The following is a 19944-nucleotide window of genomic DNA, read 5'->3' as shown; positions in this document are numbered from 1 at the left end:
CTTTGTGCCGCGGGGGTGTCGGTGCGCTGCCTCCAAACCCGGCCGCACCCCCCACTCAGACCCCGACCCCCGGGACGGGGTGAAGGGTAGGGTGTGGGATTGCAGGGGCGCGGGGAGACGGGGGGAGGGCCGAGGGGAGGGCCGGGGGTGGGGCGCCTCCGCCCGCCAGCCGCTCCAGCATTAAAATTTCATGGGCGCTGCAGCAGCTACAAAGACTACGCCGGCTGCGCTCGGGGGACCGGCGGGAGGGAGGCTGCGGACGAGGGCGGGGAGGAGTTTGCGATGGGAGGCGCCTGCAGGGGCTCCCCCAGTTCTGCGCTGTGAGCCGGGGCACAAAGAGCTCTCTGCACTGGCGCCGCAAGACCGCGGACCCGAGGTAAGCCGCCGACCGGTTCAAACAGCCCTCCCTGCCCAAGCATCCTTGTCTGCGCGCCGGGAACAGCCTAATTTCCCCGAGGCTGGCGTCGAGGGTAGGTCCCAGGGTCCCTGGCTGGGACAAACCTTGCCTGGGGTGGCAAACCCTGCCTGAAGCTGCCCTCATTTGTTGGACGAAGAGCCTCACCAGTCCGCTGTTGTCAAATGCAGCCGACCCCGGGCTGGGTGGGGCTTGGGCAAGAATGGGGGGAGTTTGCAATGCGAGTCTAGCGCCCATGGGGGTCTTGCAGTCATGATCTGAGGGGAAACAAAGACCCTCCCTTCCCCCAAGCTACCGGACAGAACAGGAAGCGTCAGTCCCCCTGAACCTTTCCGCCCACCAGAACCAGCCAAGCCTTCGAGGGCCCCTGCGTGGTCTCAGAACTGGAGGTGGGGGATGGGATGGGATGCAGGGTTCTTGAGCCCCCTGCCCCCGTTGTTTCGTACCTAGCCACCCCCCACCCCCCAACCCTGGCGCCTGCCAGTTCTCCACTTCGGGACTCAAATGCCAGATGTCCGGTGTCCAAAGGGATGCAGAGGGCCGGAAAACCTCTTCAATGAGAAGAATAATGGTATCGGTAATGATAATAATACATCAGGTCGAGGAGAGCTCTCTGCCAGCAACAGCTTAGTGCTTTGCATGCCTGTTCACAACAGTCCCCGGAGGTGGTAAGCGTCCCATTTTAAAGATGAAGAAACTGAGCTCCAGAGAAGGTTAGCGACAGGTCCAAGGTCACACAGCCAGGTATGTTTGAATCCAGATAGCCCACGTTGTATCCTTAAATGGGTCTGCAGAGACCCCAGAACCCCCAGCTCCCTGCCCACATCTCTCCCATAGATTCTCTAGAGAGGCTGGGGATTTGGGAGGGAGGGGGCCCGATCTCTGCTCTCTCTCACTGGAGGACCCTCGGCTGGAGACACTGCTTCTCGGCTGTGAGGGAGGCTGGGGGCTCCGTATGCCCCCACCCCCATCCTCGGGGGCTCCAGGCCGGGGGCTGCCCTGCGCCGGGGCTGCTGGCGCCCTCACCCCACTGCAGTGCGGGCGCGGGGAAACCGCCCCCACCTGCTGCTGGGGGTGGGGAGGGGGGAGGGAGGAGGTGCTAGTGAGGGGAGGGGCGGGGAGAGAACGGCTTTGTTTTTCTCGGTGCTCAGCCTCAGACCGAGTGAGACCCGGGGCCCAGCGGCTCCTTCGAGCGACCGAAAAGCGGTCCCCATCTGGGAAAGCCAGGGAGCTTCGCTATTGCCGGGGCTGGTGGGGGAGGGGAGGGATGAGTAATTCCACTCGACAGACTGGGAAACCTGAGGACAGCGGTTCTCAGACTTTAGGGGCGTTGCTTCAGGTATGGCAGATGTCCGGGCCACGTGGCCAGGGGATGAGTCAGCAGGGCTAGGATGGGGCTGGGCATCTGGAGGTTTACTCAGACCCCTTCCTCCTCTTCTTTGGGCAGATGGTCAGACCTCTCCCCTCACCCCCGGCCCAGAACCACTCTGGGTAAAAAGGTATCCCCGGGGACACTTGGGAAGAGGTTAGCGTTGGGTGGCCCACACTGAGGTTGGTTAATTTCATGTTGAAAAAATTTTGAGGGTATCCAACTCTTTGCAAACCCATGGACTGTGTAGCCCACCAGGCTCCTCTGTCCATGGAATTCTCCAGGCAAGAATACTGGAGTGTGGGTTGCCATTCTCTTCTTCAGGGGGTCTTCCTGACCCATTTCCAACCCGAGGACCAAATTCCTGACCCAAGTATTGAATTCTCCACCCAGGGATCGAACCCCCGGTCTCCTGCATTGTAGGCATATTCTTTACTGTCTGAGCCACCTGGGAAGCCCGTTTTAGGGGTAACATCCCTGTGGCTCCCTTGCCCACCTATTTTGTTAATGAATGATGCTGGCCGTTGAGAAAGTCTCTGAAATCTACCCTACACCTTCCTGCTGCATTTTTGGTCCATCTCTTCACTCCTTCAGGGAGGAGAGAGGTGGATTCTTTGGAGTCGCTCAAAGGAACCATAACTTACCACGAGATTTAGAAGGACCACTCTCTCTACTGGTATTCAAATGAATTCAAACATAAAATTTTTTTGGTGATCTTTAAGATGAACATAGTAAGTTTAAAAGAATGTGTGATAACTGTAGAAGATTTGGAAAACACTGAAAACAAAAGGGATGAAAAGTCCAAAGTTTCGTCATCCAAGAATAACTACTCTCTTTACTGACTCGATGGACGTGAGTCTCAGTGAACTCCAGGAGTTGGTGATGGACAGGGAGGCCTGGCGTGCTGCGATTCATGGGGTCGCAAAGAGTCGGACACGACTGAGCGACTGATCTGATCTGATCTGATTACCGTTTTCACGTATTTCCCTGCAGTATATTTTCTGTTCTTGAAAATACTAAGTGAATTTGTGCTGTGTGTATAATGCTTTTAAAAGGTTTCATCAGAGGAGTTTCTACATAGTTTTATGCCCTTGGCAGAAATCCCTGTTAACAGGGTTGGTGTCTCCTTATTATTGGTCCTGCCAGTTGTTTTTAAAATCTTCCTCTTAAGGATCCTTTCTCTGGACCTCATCCCTGCTCCTGCCCAGGGCAGGATTCTGCTCTTTGAGTTGATCCCTCCTCCAGGCAGCCTAGTGTGGTAGAAATAGAAGGCGCCGAGTTACAGGGATCTGTGTGCGAATCCTCCCCCTGCCCTACGCTCTGTGTCAGTTTCAGGAGGAAGTCATTTCCCTTTCTGAGCCTCAGTCTCCTCATCTGCAAAGTGGGAATCATAATTCTTGCCCTTAAAAGGTGATTGTGAGGCTCTGAACCCGTGTGTGTAAAGTGCCCGACACCCAGTAGAGACATGGCTGCTTCAGCGCATCCACTCTCAGCTCAGGTCACTTCCACTGCCCCTGAATCTTGTAGAGACATCGAGTTATGTGCTTTCATTTGTACCGGGCTTGTTGGTTTCTCTCCTGGGTGGACCTCAGGCTGTTTGAACAGTGGTGTTTCTGGGGCATGGGGGCCATTGTGCAGGCTCAATGGGCTGGGGAACAACTTAAAGGCTAGTCCTTTGTTTGGAAGGGATCCTTCCCTCATCTCTGAGGCACAGCTCATCTGTCAGCTGGAGCTCCGTGGAACAATAGCCAGCGATGCTCAGTAGAGGCAAAGGCTGGCTGAGGGTGACATCTGTCCCCTTGTCCCTCGCCAGGCTGACCGGATCAGACGAGGCAGGTGTCTCTTGCTCCCCTGGGGTGCCAGGTGGGCCCCTCTGGAAGCTACTGGGCGAGTCATGGAGGGGAGGAAGGGGCTGAGCTAACCTGTGCTCAGAGGTGTGGAGTAGATGATTAATGGTAACCGATTCCAGCTACCATTTGTTAACCAAAGTTCTTGCTGGGAGTTGCCGCTTGGAGACCCTACGGAAAGGCTGAGAATTGGGCACTACAGATGGGAACTGGAGGCTAAGAGAGGTGAAGTGATTGGCTCAGGGTCAGACAGCAGGTTAGTTGCAGAGTCAGGATTTGAATCTAGAACTAGTCTGGCTCTGAAGTGTGTATTTGAAACTACTATAGTATGCTACCTCTTCTCCTAAAAGGGAACATAATCAGTTGCCTCAAGACCATGGAAGCCACTGGAATAAAGTGACCCAGATGGTTTAGCAGTTATCGTGAGTTCTCTCACAGAAACACTGATGGCCAGTGTTTGCATTTGATACGGCCCTTCCGGGTCTTTTCTTTTTTAACCCCCACCCCCATATCTGATCTGAAACCTTCTCTCCCTTAGGGCCTCAACAGGCCTGGTTAGAATCCAGCTGCATCATTTTCTTGCTGGGTGATCTTGGAGCAAGGCACTGGACTCTGAACCTCAGTTTCCTCATCTATAAAATGGGAGGAAAACGATCTAACGCATTGTTTTGTCAGGTAAAGGCAGTCCAGCTCAGGGGTCCCCTTGTTTGAGAGAGGTGTGGATACTGAAGCTCCCCTTTTTAGGGGAGGTTTGTATTGGAATGTGTCGGGATACAGTGTTGTGCGCGTGTGCAGAAGCCTCTCTTCCTCTGCAAGTCTGCCGCAAGGCGCCTTTCACACCCTCTTATTCCCAGGAGCTGCCATCATCTCCCAGCACTCACTCATCCACAGCAATGTAGGCCAGTGTCTCTCTGATGCCTCAGCTCTCTGAGCAGCTATTTTATTCCAGAGTCAGGAAAAAAAAAAAAGCCCTCAAACCCAGAGGGATCCTAAAATGCAACCAAATGCGTTTCCCTGGCAGCTTTTCCTCCATTACAATGATCAGCGCAGAGTGTAGGGGGGAAATTGAGTATCTGTGGATGGTATTAATGAGCAGTGTGGACAATGGTAGTCATAATAGTGTAAGAAAAGAAGAGAATGCAAGCTAAGAGATACTAGTTACCATTACATTACTCATGTAATCCTCACAACAGCCCCTGTATGGCAGGCGCCATTAGTATCCCCATTGTGTGGATGAGGGGACCAGCTTGAGAAGCAATGCAGCTGCTCAAGGTGCCAGAGCAGGACCGGAAGCCCATGTCCTTTCCAGCACCTTTGGGTGTTCTGGTTGGCACTGGCCCCACCAAGATGCCTTGTGGTTTCTCATTTCTCTTCCCTTCTGCATCCCAGGAGAGCATTTTGGCAAATGCTGTGATTTCAGAACACAGGCTGGCATCTACTCTCCAGCGCACCCATGGCTACATTTCCCACCATCTTTGGCGTCTACTCTCACCGCACCCACGGCTACATTTCCCACCCCATCTTTCCTTCTCTCTCGATGACAGCTGGAGGCATCTCCCTGCCTACCCGTATGGTTCCAGACACATTCATGTGGCCGCCGTGACCCTACCAGCATCAAAGGAGTAATCAAGGTGACCCTTCTTCTCCTTCTGTGTGCTCCTGGGGGTAGGGGAGGCCAGTCTCAAGCTGTGTGGTCAGGTCCACCATGAAACCCACATGTGTGGGAGAAAACTTGTAGATTTCAGAGGTTCTCTGGGGTCCAGTCCCTCAATCAAGGCCTCCCTGATGGGACTCCTGACCTTGAAGTAGGAGTGGGGTGGGGTCTGTTGTAGAGTAATGGGACCTGAGATGCTGGGACCTGGGAGCTCACCACCAGGTCTCTGTGGGGCCTTTGGCCTGACCCTTCTTGAGTCTTGCCCTCTGTCATCAGTTCTAGATGAGTTTTGAAAAGTGAACTATACTGAGGCCATGTCATTTATACGCCATAAAATGCAATCATTTAAAGCATACATTTCGATATTGATAAAGGTACACATCTGTGTGGCCACCACCACAATCAAGATATCAGACAGTTGCATCACCCTGAAAGTTCCTCTGTTAAATCACCTCCTAGCCTCAGGAACCACTGAGCTGCTTTCTGTGTCTACAGAGTTGACGTTTTCCCTAAAGGTTCATCATTAGGGACGCTTTTGTGCTTGGCTTTTTTTTTTTTTTTTGGCGCAGCATAATGTTTTTGAGGTTTAAACTTGCCATTGTTTGTTGTCAGCAATTCAGCCCCCTTTTCTGGGTCTAACTTCAGGGAGGCATATCGTATAACTCACCCACTTTGAGTGCACAGTTCAGTGAGTTTTCATCATTTTACCAAGTTCTGCACCCATCACTACAACTCCATTTTAAAACACTTCCACTGGCCCCATAAGATCCCTCACCCCATTTAGCGCTAATCCCCAGCCCACTCTTAATCCTCGGCAGCCTCTGGTCTGCTTTGTCTATATAGGTTCACCTTTTCTGGACATTTCATGTAAATGGAAATCATACAGCCTATCTTGGGCCTGGCTTCCTTCACCCAGTTGTACTATTTTTGAAATTTGTCCTTGTCATAGTCTGTAGCAATAGCTCGTTCCTTTTTATTGCTGAGGAGATTTTATTAATACTATATGTCTGGACTACCAACAACTACAAGCTTGCTTATCCGTCTGCCAAGACGGGATTTATATTTGATCTGTGCTTCCTAAGTGGGGTATATACACCCGCCGCCCCGGCAAGCTTATTAACCCTGCAGGATAAATGTGGCCCATCAGTGTTACTGAAAGATTTATTCAAAGTTTAAATCATTAACTGGGGAGGATAATTTTTGGAAACACACTCTGTGCGCCAGACACTGGCTGAGCCTTTGAAAATAATTAGCCTTGAGTCACACATTGGGGACATGGGTCTGGAAGCCATCATCTCACTCATGTTTGTTTGACCTCAGAGCCCTTTATACCCTCCTAAACAACTGTCAGCTTGATGCAGGGGCTGAAGTTTCCATTGAAACCTCCGTTGATTTATTCATATCAGGGAGTCTGGGTTCACAGGGTCAGGGGAAAGGGTTGTTATTGTGTTTAAACAATGTTCCTCTGAGTGGTGCAGGGTCTGTTCACAGAGTGCAAGCAAGTTTCTGAGACAGAGGAGAAGGAAGGGAATTTCCGGGTTCTTGGAGATGTTCAGGACCACACTGGGAAGCAGCCTTGCAGATAAGTATTCAAACTTCCCAGCCCACAGCCTACCAGCCTGCCCTCTACCGGTCCGTGGAGCAAAGTACAGCATCCCTGAATCCCCAAGTCCAGGGGGAAATCAGCGCTCCAGCTCTTTTGCTTTCCTATCCCTAAGACACAAAGAAAAAGCTTGTCCCCATTTTATGGGGCCCCAGAGAGTAATTTTCCTACCCCACTTTTGACATCAAGGCTAGTATTTTACAAACTCCACCCTCAGGGACTTCTGAGGAGCTGAGTTTAGTAACTTCATCTTGAGAACCTGTAGATCTGGTGTCAGGAGGAGACTGGGGACTCCTGGTGATTTGGGCTGGCCCTTCCCTTCTTGGTTCTTGTCCTCTGTCATCATATTTATAAAACTTGGCTAGGGCTCCTTTTCTTGCCTGGCAGTCAAGTGGGGACCTCGGCACTGTGACCCCTAGGCACGTGCTTCTTGGTTTAAGGGTCTGAGTACCTCTCCTGCTCTGGGCCCGGGCCCCCAAGTCCAGGTGCTGACAGCAAGCTCTGAAGATGCGGTGAACGGGCCGGGCCTGCCAGTGGGTGAAGATAACCTTGTCACTGTTTGTTGTTTAGTCCCTGAGTCATGTCTGATGCTTTGCCATCCCATGGACTGTACCTCCTCTGTCCATGGGATTTCCCAGGCAAGAATACTGGAGTGGGTTGCCATTTCCTTTTTCAGGGAATCCTCCTGACCCAGGGATCCAACCTGCATCTCGTCTCCTGCATTAGCAGGCGGATTCTTTACCACTGAGCCACCAGGGAAGCCCTAAGATAGCTTAGCTGTCACCAGAAAAGCCTGGGAGATGGTCCTGGCCCAGGATTTGTGGGCATTCTCTGGTCTTCTCCACACTGCAGACATGGGGATGTAGCTAAAGAGCCCCAGCCCACCATCTGGCTCCCCATGTTTTCTTTTTCTGGGGCATCAGAAAAGAGGATAGGAGATGAGAGTGGGGGGAGTTGGGCAGAAAGATAACTGAGGTTGGGCCTTCTGCTTCCCATCCTCTGCCTCAAGCTGCAGGTGGTTACTGCACTTCGGGGGAATGTCTGGACTGGGAGGACCCTGGGACCTGGAAGGAGGGGCCGCCGGTCCAGCGTGACCCAGGATAGCGGAGCTGGGATCAGATGTCCGGCTTCTCGCCCTGCTCCACACTCTCACTCAACCTGAGCTTGCCCTGCTCTCTCCGGGGTCCCATGCTGCTGTTGGCAGGGAACAGGGAGGTGTTCTGGGAAGCGAAAGGTTTTCTGGGTAGGGGAAGGGAGGTGGGGGTGGTGTGCCTGGGCCCAGCCTCCCTGGGTCCTGGGCCGGGGCTGTCTCCTTAGCAGAGAGATCTGGCCCGGGCTGGGGAGGGGCCTGGGTGAGGTTTTCTCCTGTGTTGCGGTCGGCTCTTTTGTCTTCCAGGATGGGCCTGTGGGGGTCTCCGTGGGGTAGGAGCTGGGATCAGGGCACTGCCAGGTAAGCCTGGGCAGGGGGTGGGGGAGGGGGTTCCACTGAGTTTAGTTTCCTGGCAGATGACGGTTCCCCCGACCCGGGCCCTTCCCCGGGTACCCAGGCCCGGCCTAAACGCTCCTGCTGGGAGCTGGGGGGCTGGAAGGCTTGTTGTGTGGGGTCTTGGTGGAGGTGGTGGGCCTGAGTCACGACCACGGCAGGCAGGTCCACGGCACAGATTTCAGCACGTGCCTTCATTCAGTGCAGATGTGGACCGAGCGCCTTCTCTTGGATAGAAACTGAGGATCCGGAGGTCAACGTGCGATGTGGTCCTGCCCTCTCAGATCTTCGTGTAAGAATGTGCTTTATCACCATCTCTGTGAGGGAATGAGCTCCCTGTACTGGGAGGTGTGCACGTGTGTGCGTGTGTGTGTGTGTGCTGGCAAAGGGTGGTGCAGAGCCCGCTCCCCCAGCAGGAATGTCGAGCCTCCCGAGGACTCTGAAGGCCCTTTCTGCCCCCCTGGACCCTTGCTTCTCATCTGCCTTTGATGCCCGCAGGGCCAGCTCTGGGCGCTCTCTGTTGCTTCCATACCCGCTCTGGCCCTGTTAAGGCGGGGCGCCTTCTCTATGCGTTACTAGCATCCAAGGCCCCCGCCCTACCCTGTCTCAGCACTGGCGACACGGGAGGGAGACGGGGGTCTCTGAGGGTGTCCCCACCAGGTGTGGGTTAGCCTCGGGTGAAGGCCAGGCCCCCCTCCTCACTTGCTGTGCCCCCTCCAGGCTGCCCCGGCTGCATCTCTAGGACTCCTGGCCCGCTCTCCTCCTGGACTCTGGTGGTGGTGACACAGGGAGCAGTCTTCGCTGGTTTTCTGGAACCCTGGACAGCTCCCCGAAGATCTCATCCTTCCTAACTCCTGGGCCTCCCCTGGATAAAGGCCCCTCCTGGTTGGTGCTCGGCCGAGGACAGTGGCGGAGTGCGAGGGAGGCTGGCAGCCCACCATCCATCCCTTCTGCATCTCCCTGGACCTGCCTGCCTGTCCCCGCCCCTGTCCAGGACTGGAGGCCCTTCCTGACCCCGTGAGGACCTCACTGCTCCTCCCATCCCTGCTGGTGACCAGGTGGAGCTTGGCCTGGGCCCAGGCCCCACTGACCACACCCTCGGCAAGGCTGGGTCTCACAGGACCTGCAGGACGGGGGCAGGCACCTGTGGATGGGCGTCAGGGACGAGCTGCCAGTGGGTGGAGGGTGGACGCAGCTCGGGGAGTCAGTGGGCTGGAGTCTGTCTTGCGCCCTTTGCGTGTGAGTGATTCCCATTTTTCTGGGGGTTTCTGGGGTTCTTCTTCCTTGCTTCTCTCCCTGATGGTCACCAGGAGGAGGCAGTCTAGGCCTCGGGGGAGCTTGGGCCTTCTTCTAATGCTGTGGACCTCTGGGAAGGGTTATCCTGAAAGGAGAGGGCTTCCAAGAGAGGAGAAGACCCCGGCCAGGGGGCTTGTGAGGAGACAGACCCTGGGCTGGCTCCTGACATCCAAAGGGAACAGTCTGGAATCAGCCTCACCCTGGCCCAGTCTCAGACTCCTGCTCCTGGTCACCCCCATCCCTGGGAAGCAGAGGCGGGCAGGGTAGGCTACATACAGGTACAGCTTCCCCATCACAGGGCTGTGGGCTCACTCACATGCCCTCCCTTTCTCCAGTCCCCCACTGAGGGGCCGGCCTCAGTGCTTGCAGGAGGGCGGCCATGGCCTTCCCCGGAGAAGCTCAAGAGCCTGACGTCCTTTTCCTGGGGCAGGAAGGGACGCTGTCATAACAGAACTCCACTCCTGGATGGCCGAACTGCAGAAATGTATTTTCTTATAGTTCTGGAGGCTGGAAGTCCAAGACCAAGGTGGCAGGGATGGTTTGTTGTGAGGCATATCTCCTTGGCTGGCAGACAGAACCTTCTCATTGTATTCTTACATGGCCTTCTCTCTGTGCATACGCAGAGAGAGATGGTGTGTGTGAGAGGAGAGAGATATCAGGCATCTCTTCCCTTTCCTATAAGGGCACCGGTCCTATGGGGTTAGGGCCTCATCCTTATGACCTCATTTAGCCTTAATTGCCTATGCCAAAGCCCTACCTCCAAATATAGTCACATCGGGGCTATGAATTTAGAGGGAGACACAATTCAGTCCATAGCAGGTGGTCACCACAAACCTGGAAGCTGGAGCCATCTACCCTTTAGAATTCCCACCCCCGATGGGGAGGGGAAGGAGAAGCAGAGACATGGGAAGCAGAAACGGTGTGGCAGGTCCTGTGCGAGGGAGGCCCTGGGACCCTTGGAGAGACACGGAATTGGCCAAACCCAGAGCAGTGGAGAGGAGCCCCCAGGAGAGGAGGGTCCTGTGAAGAGCCTGGGCTTTGGAGCCTGAGGGTTATGCTCTGACGTGCAACCTTGGGCAAGTCACCTCACCCCTGTGAGTCTGATTGGCACTCTGAAGCAGGAACCATCAGCTCACCCGGGGAGCGGGGCACAGGGAGAAGTCAGTGAGATCTCACAGCTGGCACAGTGCTTGACTCTTAGTAGGTGCTCAATAAACACTCCCGTCCGCCTGGGAGTTTGGATTTAGGGCTTCTCTCTTTCGGGCACCCTGGACTGTAAACTTCGCATCTTTGATCCAGAGGCGTTTCTGACCAGTGCTTCCCCAGGTGTATCTTTTTGTTTGTTTTTGGCTGTACGGGGTGGCATGTGGGATCTTAGTTCCTGGACCAAGGGTCGAACCTGTGCCCCTGGTGCTGAGAGTGCAGAGTCTTAACCCCTGGACTGCCAGGGAAGCCTTTCCCTCTTATATTTTTAATACCCTCTCTAATCAGGTCAAGCAATCTACTGCATGGCATGGCCTCCACGGTAGCTCTGAATGCTTCCTGGGGAATTTAGTATCTACCCTTCTCATCAGAACTGAGCACCTACTGTGAGTCCTTCCCTGTGCTGCTCATTTGAGGGGGATATAAGTGCAGATACGGCCATGATTCAAGCTGGCAGGGTTTCACAGCCATGCCAAGTGGAGAAAACCAGTCCACACAGAGAGTGAGCGGATGGGGCAGAAAAGAGTCTCCTGAGGCACAGGTTCTGAGGGTACGGGTGGGTGGGTGGGAGGGAGACCCCAGAGTAGGCTGGAAAGGCTTCCCAGGGAGGCTGAACCAGTCAGGATCTTGGAAGGATGAGAAAGATGTGGCTTATCTGAGAGTTTTCCAAGGGAAATTAGGTAAGAGATTCCCAAAGTAAGTTAAAAGAGATGTCATTGGTCTTAAAAAAAAAAAAAGAAATGAAAATTCAGTGGGTTTATGTAGTGCAGGACTTATCAGAGCCTGTAAAAGCGCTGATGGAAACTGTGAATACTCAAGGACAGACAGAGGACCAAGTGTTTCCCCCAAGCTCTACCGGCAACAAGACCCTTTTCTTATGGAGCATCATTTAGGACCGCAGAGTCTAGGCTGGGGTTTCCGTGGGAGAATGATAACCGTGATAGGAGATGACACTAGGGCACACTCAGGTGCTCCGGAGCAGCGGCTGGCAAGGCAGCTCTTTCCCTGGGGCCGGCAAGTCTAAACTCGGCTGCAGGAGTCAGGGGAGCTCTATACGGCTAGAGCGTTTGCAGGAAGGGCCGGCCAGCGGTTGGGGTAGCCAGATGCCTGGTGGTGGGGGACAGAGGGACCTGTCCACTGGAGCCAGTGACTCTGGGGTATCAGACCTTTTGTGAGAAGATGCTGGTATGTGCGTGTGTGCGTGTGCCTGAGTGTGACAGGATCCAGCCTTCTGGGAAGTGGTGACCAGGACCAGGCAGGGGGTCTTTCCAGCCAGGACCAACAGGGTCCATTTTGGGGGGATCTGAAGTGGCTGGGGGAGGGGCCCTGAAGCCCACCACCCAGAAGCAGGGACACCAGTTCTTTTGGGCAGGGTCCACGTGGACAGTCTTATCCTGGAGGCGGGGCTGAGGCGCTGGCGGCAGACCCCCTGTCCTGGTCAGGCCCGGCTCCCTGGCTGGTGGGGGTGGGCGGCCTCTGGAGATGTGGCTGGGGCAGTGTTGCATGGTGGGATTAACCTACTAACCCAGGGCTCGGCCGGGACGCTGTGGCGTGTGGCGAGGTGCCTGGCCTTCTGCCAACCGACTAACCCACTAACCAGGCCCGAGCATGCCCTACTAACCCCCCCGCAGCCAGACCCTACTAACCTCGCAGCTCACGGGCCTTCCCAGGGGTGGGGATGTGGGGGCAGACGAGGCTCCGGAAGGCCCTGCCCGTGGCCTGGGATCTCTGTGCAGACCCACATTCCAGGACCGGGTGCGCAAACAGGACTTGCCAACTCTGCCGCTTCCTGCTGTAGTGGGGGTGTGGGGGGCAGACTTGGAGAGCGAGTCACCCCGCCTCTCTGAGTCCGTTTCCTCGGCAGTGGAATGGGAGGCCACCTCCCAGGTGGCCGTGAGCATTCCCAGGAGGATAGAGTTCTTGATACATGGCAGATACTTAATCCACATTTATGCGAGGTGGGGGCGGGAGGCCCAGAAAACCGGACCCATCGGGTCCCCTGGCAGGCCCTGGTCCCTCTAGGTGGTTTGCACACAGACCCCTCTGCCTGGGGCCAGACACTTGCTTTGAACCTTAACTGTGTCTTTCCCCACACTCTTCCTCTCCTCAGCTTTTCCCCCATAGGCAGTTCTTTTGTTCAATTACTAACCCGTCTAACCCCGGGGCGGGGGGCCTCAACTGCACCCCGACCACCCTCCCCTAACCAACTAACGGACCCGAGTGTGTTCTTCCTTTTTTCCTAGCGACTCCCGTGTGTGTCTGCTGAGGTGCCCCTGTCCGCTGGTGCTGTGCTCTGACTTACTAACCCAGTCCCTACTAACCCTGTTTTCTCTTCTTACTAACCCCAGCCCTGCCGAGCTCTGGGCCCCCGTGGTGGGCTAGTTCCCCCCTCCTTTTGGCAAGCAGACGTCCTAGGCTGGTCCTGCAGACAGATGCCCTACTTTGCTGCCCCGATTGGCTGTGAGTTCAAAGTTCCCTGGGTCAGGTCTGAGGGGGGCGAAGGCCCGGAGGAAGAGGTGCTCCTGCGGTTCTAGAGGGAGGCTGGCCTCTGAGCACAGGGTCTCTCCTCTGCGCAGAGTCTGGGGGCCACTGGGAGTTGGCCGGAGCAGGGCTACCTCTGCGGTGTGAAGGTGGAGGCCTGCAGGTCTCCTTCCAGCCAAGGGAACGGAGAGAAGGGGCCTCTGGGTCGTCCTTCGGAGGGAAGTGGGGGCAGAGGTTCTTACTGGGCAAGTGGCCGATAGAGGTGGGGCGCCACTGGGGGGCGTGTCCTGCACAGGAAGTCAACAAAGGGGGCGTGTCCCTCAAGGGAGTTAGTAAAGGGGCGTGTCCCACGCCGGAAGTCAGTAAGTGAAGACTTCCTCCGCATTGGGAGTCACTGAAAGGGTCTTAGCCGCGGTGGAAATCACTGAGGGCAGCGTTTGGTACAGGAAGTCAGACAAAGGGGGCATTTCCTATATTTGAAGAATGCGAAGAGAGGTATTTGTTACACCGTTAATCAGTAAGAGGGGGATTTCTGCCTTATCGCAAGGCGGTGAAGTGGAATGACCAAAGAGATGAGTGAGAGGGGCCGTTCATACGACAGGAAATTGGCTAGAGGGGCTCTTCCCCGTACCTGGAGCTTCGAGATCCCGGTTTCCCACGCCAGAAGTAGGTGTGGTCCATTTCCCCTACAGATGCCATTGAGAAGGGCAGTCCACACTGGGAAGGGCAGTCCACACTGAGAAGTTTGAGAAAACAGCAGATCTGAAGTTTGAGAAGAAAGCAGATCTTGGGTAGGGGGTTTGCGGGGTAAAGTGGGAAGCAACCAATGAACCCCAGGCGCCCACAGGGCCCTGCACGCCTTGGGCCAGTCAGAAATTCACCCCTGGCTTCTTGTTTTTTTCACCCCCACGTCCCTACCCCAGCCTGTCTACCCCAGAGCCCGCCAGCCGCTAAGCCAGGGCCACACCTGGGGGTGATTTTATGCCTCACCTCCAGTAGGCACCTTGGTCTCTTTGGGCTAATCTCTGGCTCCTCTGCACTAACTCTTGCTCTCACCCAGCTAAGCCCTGCCTCGCCCTGGCTGCCCCAGGGGCTGACCATTAACAGCCAGCCCTGCCCATCTTGGGGGGCTCCAGGCTCCTGGCCTGGCTCTGACCTGCTCTTAATTAACCTCTCCTTCACCTGACTAACTCCTGCCTCCCCGATCTGTTCCTTTCAGCAGAAACTAACGGCTTGTGGATTTCTTTCTGACTAACAACAGGTCTAACACTCCTCGTCACTATTACTATTAACAGCTTGGATGTCGGCATGGCTGGGACTTGACTAACACGGGAGTAACACGGGGAGAGGCGGAGCTAGTCGTGTGGGCCGTGGTGAAGGCTCTGGGGAAGAGCCAGCTGAAGTCAGGAAAGACCTCGGTGCTCAAAAGGAGATGCTGGGGCTGGGCTGTGGCTCAGGCCGAATGGAGGAGTGGTGTCTGCTGTGGGGCGGGTGGGGTGGTGGGTGGTTAGAAGCATACTCAGCCTTCCAAGATTTTGGCCGCTGCTGCTGCTAAGTTGCTTCAGTCGTCTCCGACTCTGTGTGACCCCATTGACGGCAGCCCACCAGGCTCCCCTGTCCCTGGGGTTCTCCAGGCAAGAACACTGGAGTGGGTTGCCATTTCCTTCTCCGCTAGACGTATCCTATTAACCCCTTATAATCTGCATTCAGATTCTTGTTCTTTTAAACAATAGCCTGATAGTTGCATTAGTGCATGCAGCTTTTGTAGCCACCCCCGCCCAAGGCCTGTCTAGTGTGCAGAGAGGAGATGCCATTGTAATTGGAATCATCAGTCATCAGGTGAGAGTCTAGAGTCCTTGATTTGGGACTTCAGAGTTTGGAAGCCTTAAGACATAAAACTTTGGATAGTCAGATGGGTTATAAATCCATCACCCATGGACACCTTGGTGTAAATTAGCTCAGCTTTCTCTTATAACTGCTGTACAATTAGCTGCCCTGGGAGGACCAGAATGTGGCTGGAAGGGAGTCTGGATCTCTTCAGGGCTGGGGGAGGCTCCTCTGGGAACAGAGAGGAGAAGCTGGAGTCTGGGGGTTCCTGGGTGGGTGTAAGAGGGGAAACCAGGTGGCTGGGGAGGGGGAATAAGAGGGGCTGTTTTGCTGGTTTGGTCTGGTAGTCAGGGTCTGTGGGACAGGACAGCTTATAGCAGGGCCTGGAGGACTGGATCAGCTCAGGGGCAGGGGCAGAGTCCTGCCTGGAGGCTTTGTGGGCAATTTGCTTGAGTCATTGAATACTGCTGTGGGATTGAGAGCCTCTCTGACAGTCAGAGACTCAGAGCTAAACTCGTGGAACCGCTGGTGAGGTCTGAAGGGTGATCCAGAGGCCTGAGCTGCAAAGGGAAGGAGAGAGGAGGACACATCAGAACCTGGGATGAGGGGGAGCCTGCACCGAGGAAGCACATGCCTGCTGCCCTCTAGTGGCCGCCTCGCTTCATTTCACTGGTAACATTTCCCATTCGGGGGGGCCTCTTTATTCAACTGCAAAGACCTGAGGATGCTGAGGACCTGCTGTGTGCCCAGCACTGCTCTGGGTCTTGGACCCACGCACAGGTTTTTCCATAGTGCTTGGCTAGCTTGGTGGGGGAGACAGAGAAATACAACAGGTAATGCAGTGAGGTGGGCACCATGATAGGGGTGATGGGCCTGTGGAAGTGCTCAGGAGGCAAAGGATGAGAAACACCTGCTGCGTGCCAGGGGCGGTGCTAGGCATCAGGGGTGAGTAGTGATTGAACATCACACAACCTTAAGGAGCTTTAATGCTAGTGTATCGAGCGGGTGTGGGGGAGAGTGGGCTGCGGGCCACCAGTAGATTTTCTGAAGAGGAAGGCATCTAAGCGGAGCCCTGGCTGGGCAGAGTGTGGTGGCGAGAAGGGCGGACAAAGAGTTCTGGGGGTCAGAGAGGACCGAAGAAGTCCTGGAAGGGTGTAGGGGACGAAGCGGGAGACAGAGGGGAAATGGACACATACCAGATGGTGCTGCCAGGGAGTTTATCCTAAGGGCAATGGCGGCGGGGTAGGGGTGGCTGTGGATGTGATCTGAGGAGGGGAGATGTTAGATTTCAGTTCTAGGCTGACAACGTGACTGTTTCAGCCTAGGTGGAATTGTGAGATGCTGATAACATGTTCTGGCCAAATTTTAGGAAACTGGTTAGAACTTCTGGAAAGGTGCTGGGTCCTCAGATCCATGTTAAGATAAATAAAGAGGGCCAAGTTCCTGCCAGGCAGGGGCCTGGCTAAGGGGACAATGACAGGTTGGAGGAACAGTCTTAAAAGCATGTCGTCCCAAGCCCCTGGAATGGCCATGCTGGTCTGGGGGAAGACCTGAGGGGACGTGGTCCCGGGGCTGGAAGTCCACAGGAGAGTTTCTCTGGAGAGGGACCCTGTTAGTCCCGTGTGGCTGCAAGGGGGCACGCAGGCTTGGAGGAAGCGTCCAAGAGGCTGGTCCCAGGGAGGGAAAAATGCGTCTTGGTGGGTAATGAACCTTATGGAGACAGAAGGATTGGGAGTAGGCCACCTTTGAGACTGAGGATGGTGGTGGGATTCTGAGATTCTGTGTGTGTGAGTGTGTGTGTGTGTCCTTGACTTACTACTAGAGGAAGCCGAGCCCAGGAAGGCAACTCTGTTTTCCACCCCGGAGCCTGGCCTGCCGATGCTCACTCTGGCCTGGACTTCTCTGAGCATCAAGTTCGCTAGGAGCTGTACCTCAGGAGCCTGGGAGCTGGCCTCCCAGCTGGAAGAGGTGACTCAATCCTTTAACAGCCAGTGTGGGGGAGAGGCCACGGTGGTCCCTGCTGGGGGGGTGTGCTTGTGTAGATATTGATATTGCAATATTGAGCTGGGGGATTCTCTGGGGGGCACTGGTCCCATCCCCACAAAAGACCCCAAAGGCCCTCTTAAGCATCTACCCAGGGAACCCACTGTTTTGCTTGAACAGACCAGAGAGGACACTTTCCATGTTACTGCCTCCCGGGGATGCTAACTGTGGGGACAGAAATTCTGCTGTCGATTAAACATACTTTTATGTGTATCCAGCAATGAGTGTGAACTTGGCCTTTTGCTTTCACCCATAAATGCAGCTTCTTTAGTGGAAAAGACCATTTTGGTATTAAAAACTAACTCACACGCAGAGGATCACTGTGGCTTAAAAGGCAGAGGGGTGCGTAATTTGTGGGGAGGGGGAACCAGTGGCATTTTCCAGGAACCAGAGTGGACTCTGCTAACCTTTTCTCAAGACCGTGACCTAAAAAGTCAGCACAATATAGACTTCACTTGTAGTTGTGGGAAAACCCACATTACCAAGGTCTTCCACCCTAGCCAGTTTCGGACACTGTGCAGTGGCATCAGGCGTATTCACAGGCACTTGGTCTCGCATCATCACTGTCTGCTGTTGCTGTTTGGTCACTAGGTCATGTCCAATTTTGCGACCCCATGGACTGTAGCCCGCCAGACCCCTCTGCTTGTGGGATTCTCCAGGCAAGAATTCTGGAGTGAGCTGCCATTTCCTTCTCGAGGGGATTCCCGACCCAGGGATTGAGCCTGCGTCTCCTGCACTGGCAGGCAGGTTCTCCACCACTGCGCCACCAGGGAAGCCCACTGCTCTACGTTTTAGGATTTATTATCTGTTTATTCTGGAGAAACAAACCGCTTTATTTGGCTGCACCAGGTCTTGGCTGCGGCACATGGGCTCTTGAGTTGCAGTATGCCGGATCTAGTTCCCTGACCGGGGATCGAACCCTGGCCTGCTGCACTGGGAGTGCAGAGTCTCAGCCACTGGACCACCAGGGCGGTCCCTACTGCTCTATTTTTAAGATAGCACTACTTTCTGTCTAGGACAGCACGTCAGAGAAAACCCATGTCTCTTATCAACTTCGGTCTCTTTGCTTCTTTCCCTCTGTTCACCTGGAAACCATGTACTGAGTCCATCCTGAATACCAGGCACAGCCATCCTCTCGGGGATGCCAGGCTACCCACCCTTCCGTTTCTCTAAAGCAACTGTCTTATGCTGTCCTGTAGATTTTTGCTCTGGCTGTTCCTTTTCGCGTGGCTGAGGGCCCTTCTTTGGGGCTCTCAGGTCTCAGCTGAATGACACCTCAGAGTCACCTCCTCTGACCATCGCATCCACAGGGATTCTGTCATTTCTGTTCTCAAATATTTTGGTCCTAGGGCCCCTTTACATCCTACCATATAGTAAGAGGTCACCCTCCAGGGCACCTTGGCACTGCTCAGTCACAGTTGCTCCCCATTTCATTCATTCAGCATCCCCTGATGACCAAAATGCATGTGAAAATACGCTCAATATCACTATTGTCATAAAAATGCAAACCAAAACTACAATGAGTTATCACCTCACACAGGTCAGAACGGTGGTGGTGGTTTAGTCACTGAGTCCTATCCGACTCTTGTGACACCACGGACTCTAGCCTGCCAGACTCCTCTGTCCATGGGGTTCTCCAGGCAAGAATACTGGAGTGGACTGCCATTTCCTTCTCCAGGGACAGGTCATAATGGCCACTGTCAAAAAATCTACAAACAATAAATGCTGGAGAGAACGTGGAGAAAAGAAAAATCTTTCACTGTTGGCGGGAAACTGCAAACTGATGCAACCACTATGGAGAACAGTATAGAGATTCCTTCAAAACTAAAAACAGAATGACTCTATCGTCCAGCAATCCCACTCCTGGGTGTATATCTGGAGAAAACCATAACTGGAAAAGATACATGCACCCCAGTGCTCACAGCGGCACTATTTACAATAGCTAGGGCATGGAAGCAACTTAAATGTCCATAGATAGAAGAATAAGGAAGATGAGGCACTTATGTAAAATGGAATATTACTCAGCCATGAAAAGAACGAAATAATGCCATCTGCAGCAACATGGATGGGCCTAGAGACTGTTATCACTTATATGTAGAATATTAAAAAATGGTACCAATGAACTTTACAAAGCAGAAATACACTGCCATAGATATAGGAAAAAACTTATGACTATCAAGGGGGTAGGGGAGGAGGAATAAATTGGGAGCTTGAGATTGAAATATACACACTACTATATGCAGAAAGATAACTAGTAAGGGCATACTGTATAGTAAGGGGAGCTCTATTCAACACTCTGTAAGGACCTATATAGGAAAATAATCTAAAAGAGTGGATATAGGTATAACAGATTCACTTTGTTGTATAACAGAAACTAATACAACATTGTAAATCAATTATACCCCAATTAAAAAAAACCAAAACAAACTTCTTACCCTACTCTGTGTGAAGTGCCACACGGAGTGCCCGGGGCAGACAGGCACTGGCCTGCCTTTGTGGAGCTTCCAGTCCTGGGGAGGCAGCTGTGCGCAGCACTCCAAGGACAGGGACTACCTCACAAGGAGAAAAATAGCAGATGGAAATTGGCATGGAGTCTACCATATTAGAAGTTGCAACTGAGATGTTTTAGAGTCTTGTTTATCCAATTCATTACAACAGAAATGAAAACTGAGACTTTACAAGGACTTATTAATTCATTGAAAAAAAAAGACAATAAAAATAAG

General features: G+C 53.9%; 2 long non-coding RNA genes across 3 annotated transcripts; both read left to right on the top strand.

The window, feature by feature from the left end:
- The first annotated feature begins 206 nt into the window (after positions 1-206).
- On the top strand, positions 207-7520 carry LOC113907362. Its single transcript, XR_003515180.1, has 3 exons — positions 207-376; positions 5021-5262; positions 6777-7520. It is a non-coding gene; the product is annotated as an uncharacterized LOC113907362 (long non-coding RNA).
- Positions 7521-7582: 62 nt separating this feature from the next.
- Positions 7583-10981, top strand: LOC113907361. 2 transcript variants are annotated; one of them, XR_003515179.1, is made up of 3 exons: positions 7583-8338; positions 8579-8663; positions 9092-10981. It is a non-coding gene; the product is annotated as an uncharacterized LOC113907361 (long non-coding RNA). The 2 variants fall into 2 exon arrangements; XR_003515178.1 differs by having other exon boundaries at positions 8574-8663.
- Positions 10982-19944: the final 8963 nt, after the last annotated feature.

The sequence above is a fragment of the Bos indicus x Bos taurus genome, chromosome 17 (assembly GCF_003369695.1).
Source record: "Bos indicus x Bos taurus breed Angus x Brahman F1 hybrid chromosome 17, Bos_hybrid_MaternalHap_v2.0, whole genome shotgun sequence".
In the NCBI taxonomy this organism is placed as follows: domain Eukaryota; kingdom Metazoa; phylum Chordata; class Mammalia; order Artiodactyla; family Bovidae; genus Bos; species Bos indicus x Bos taurus.
The sequence above is the reverse complement of the archived record's forward strand: the minus strand, read 5'-3'. Positions and strand labels throughout refer to the sequence as shown.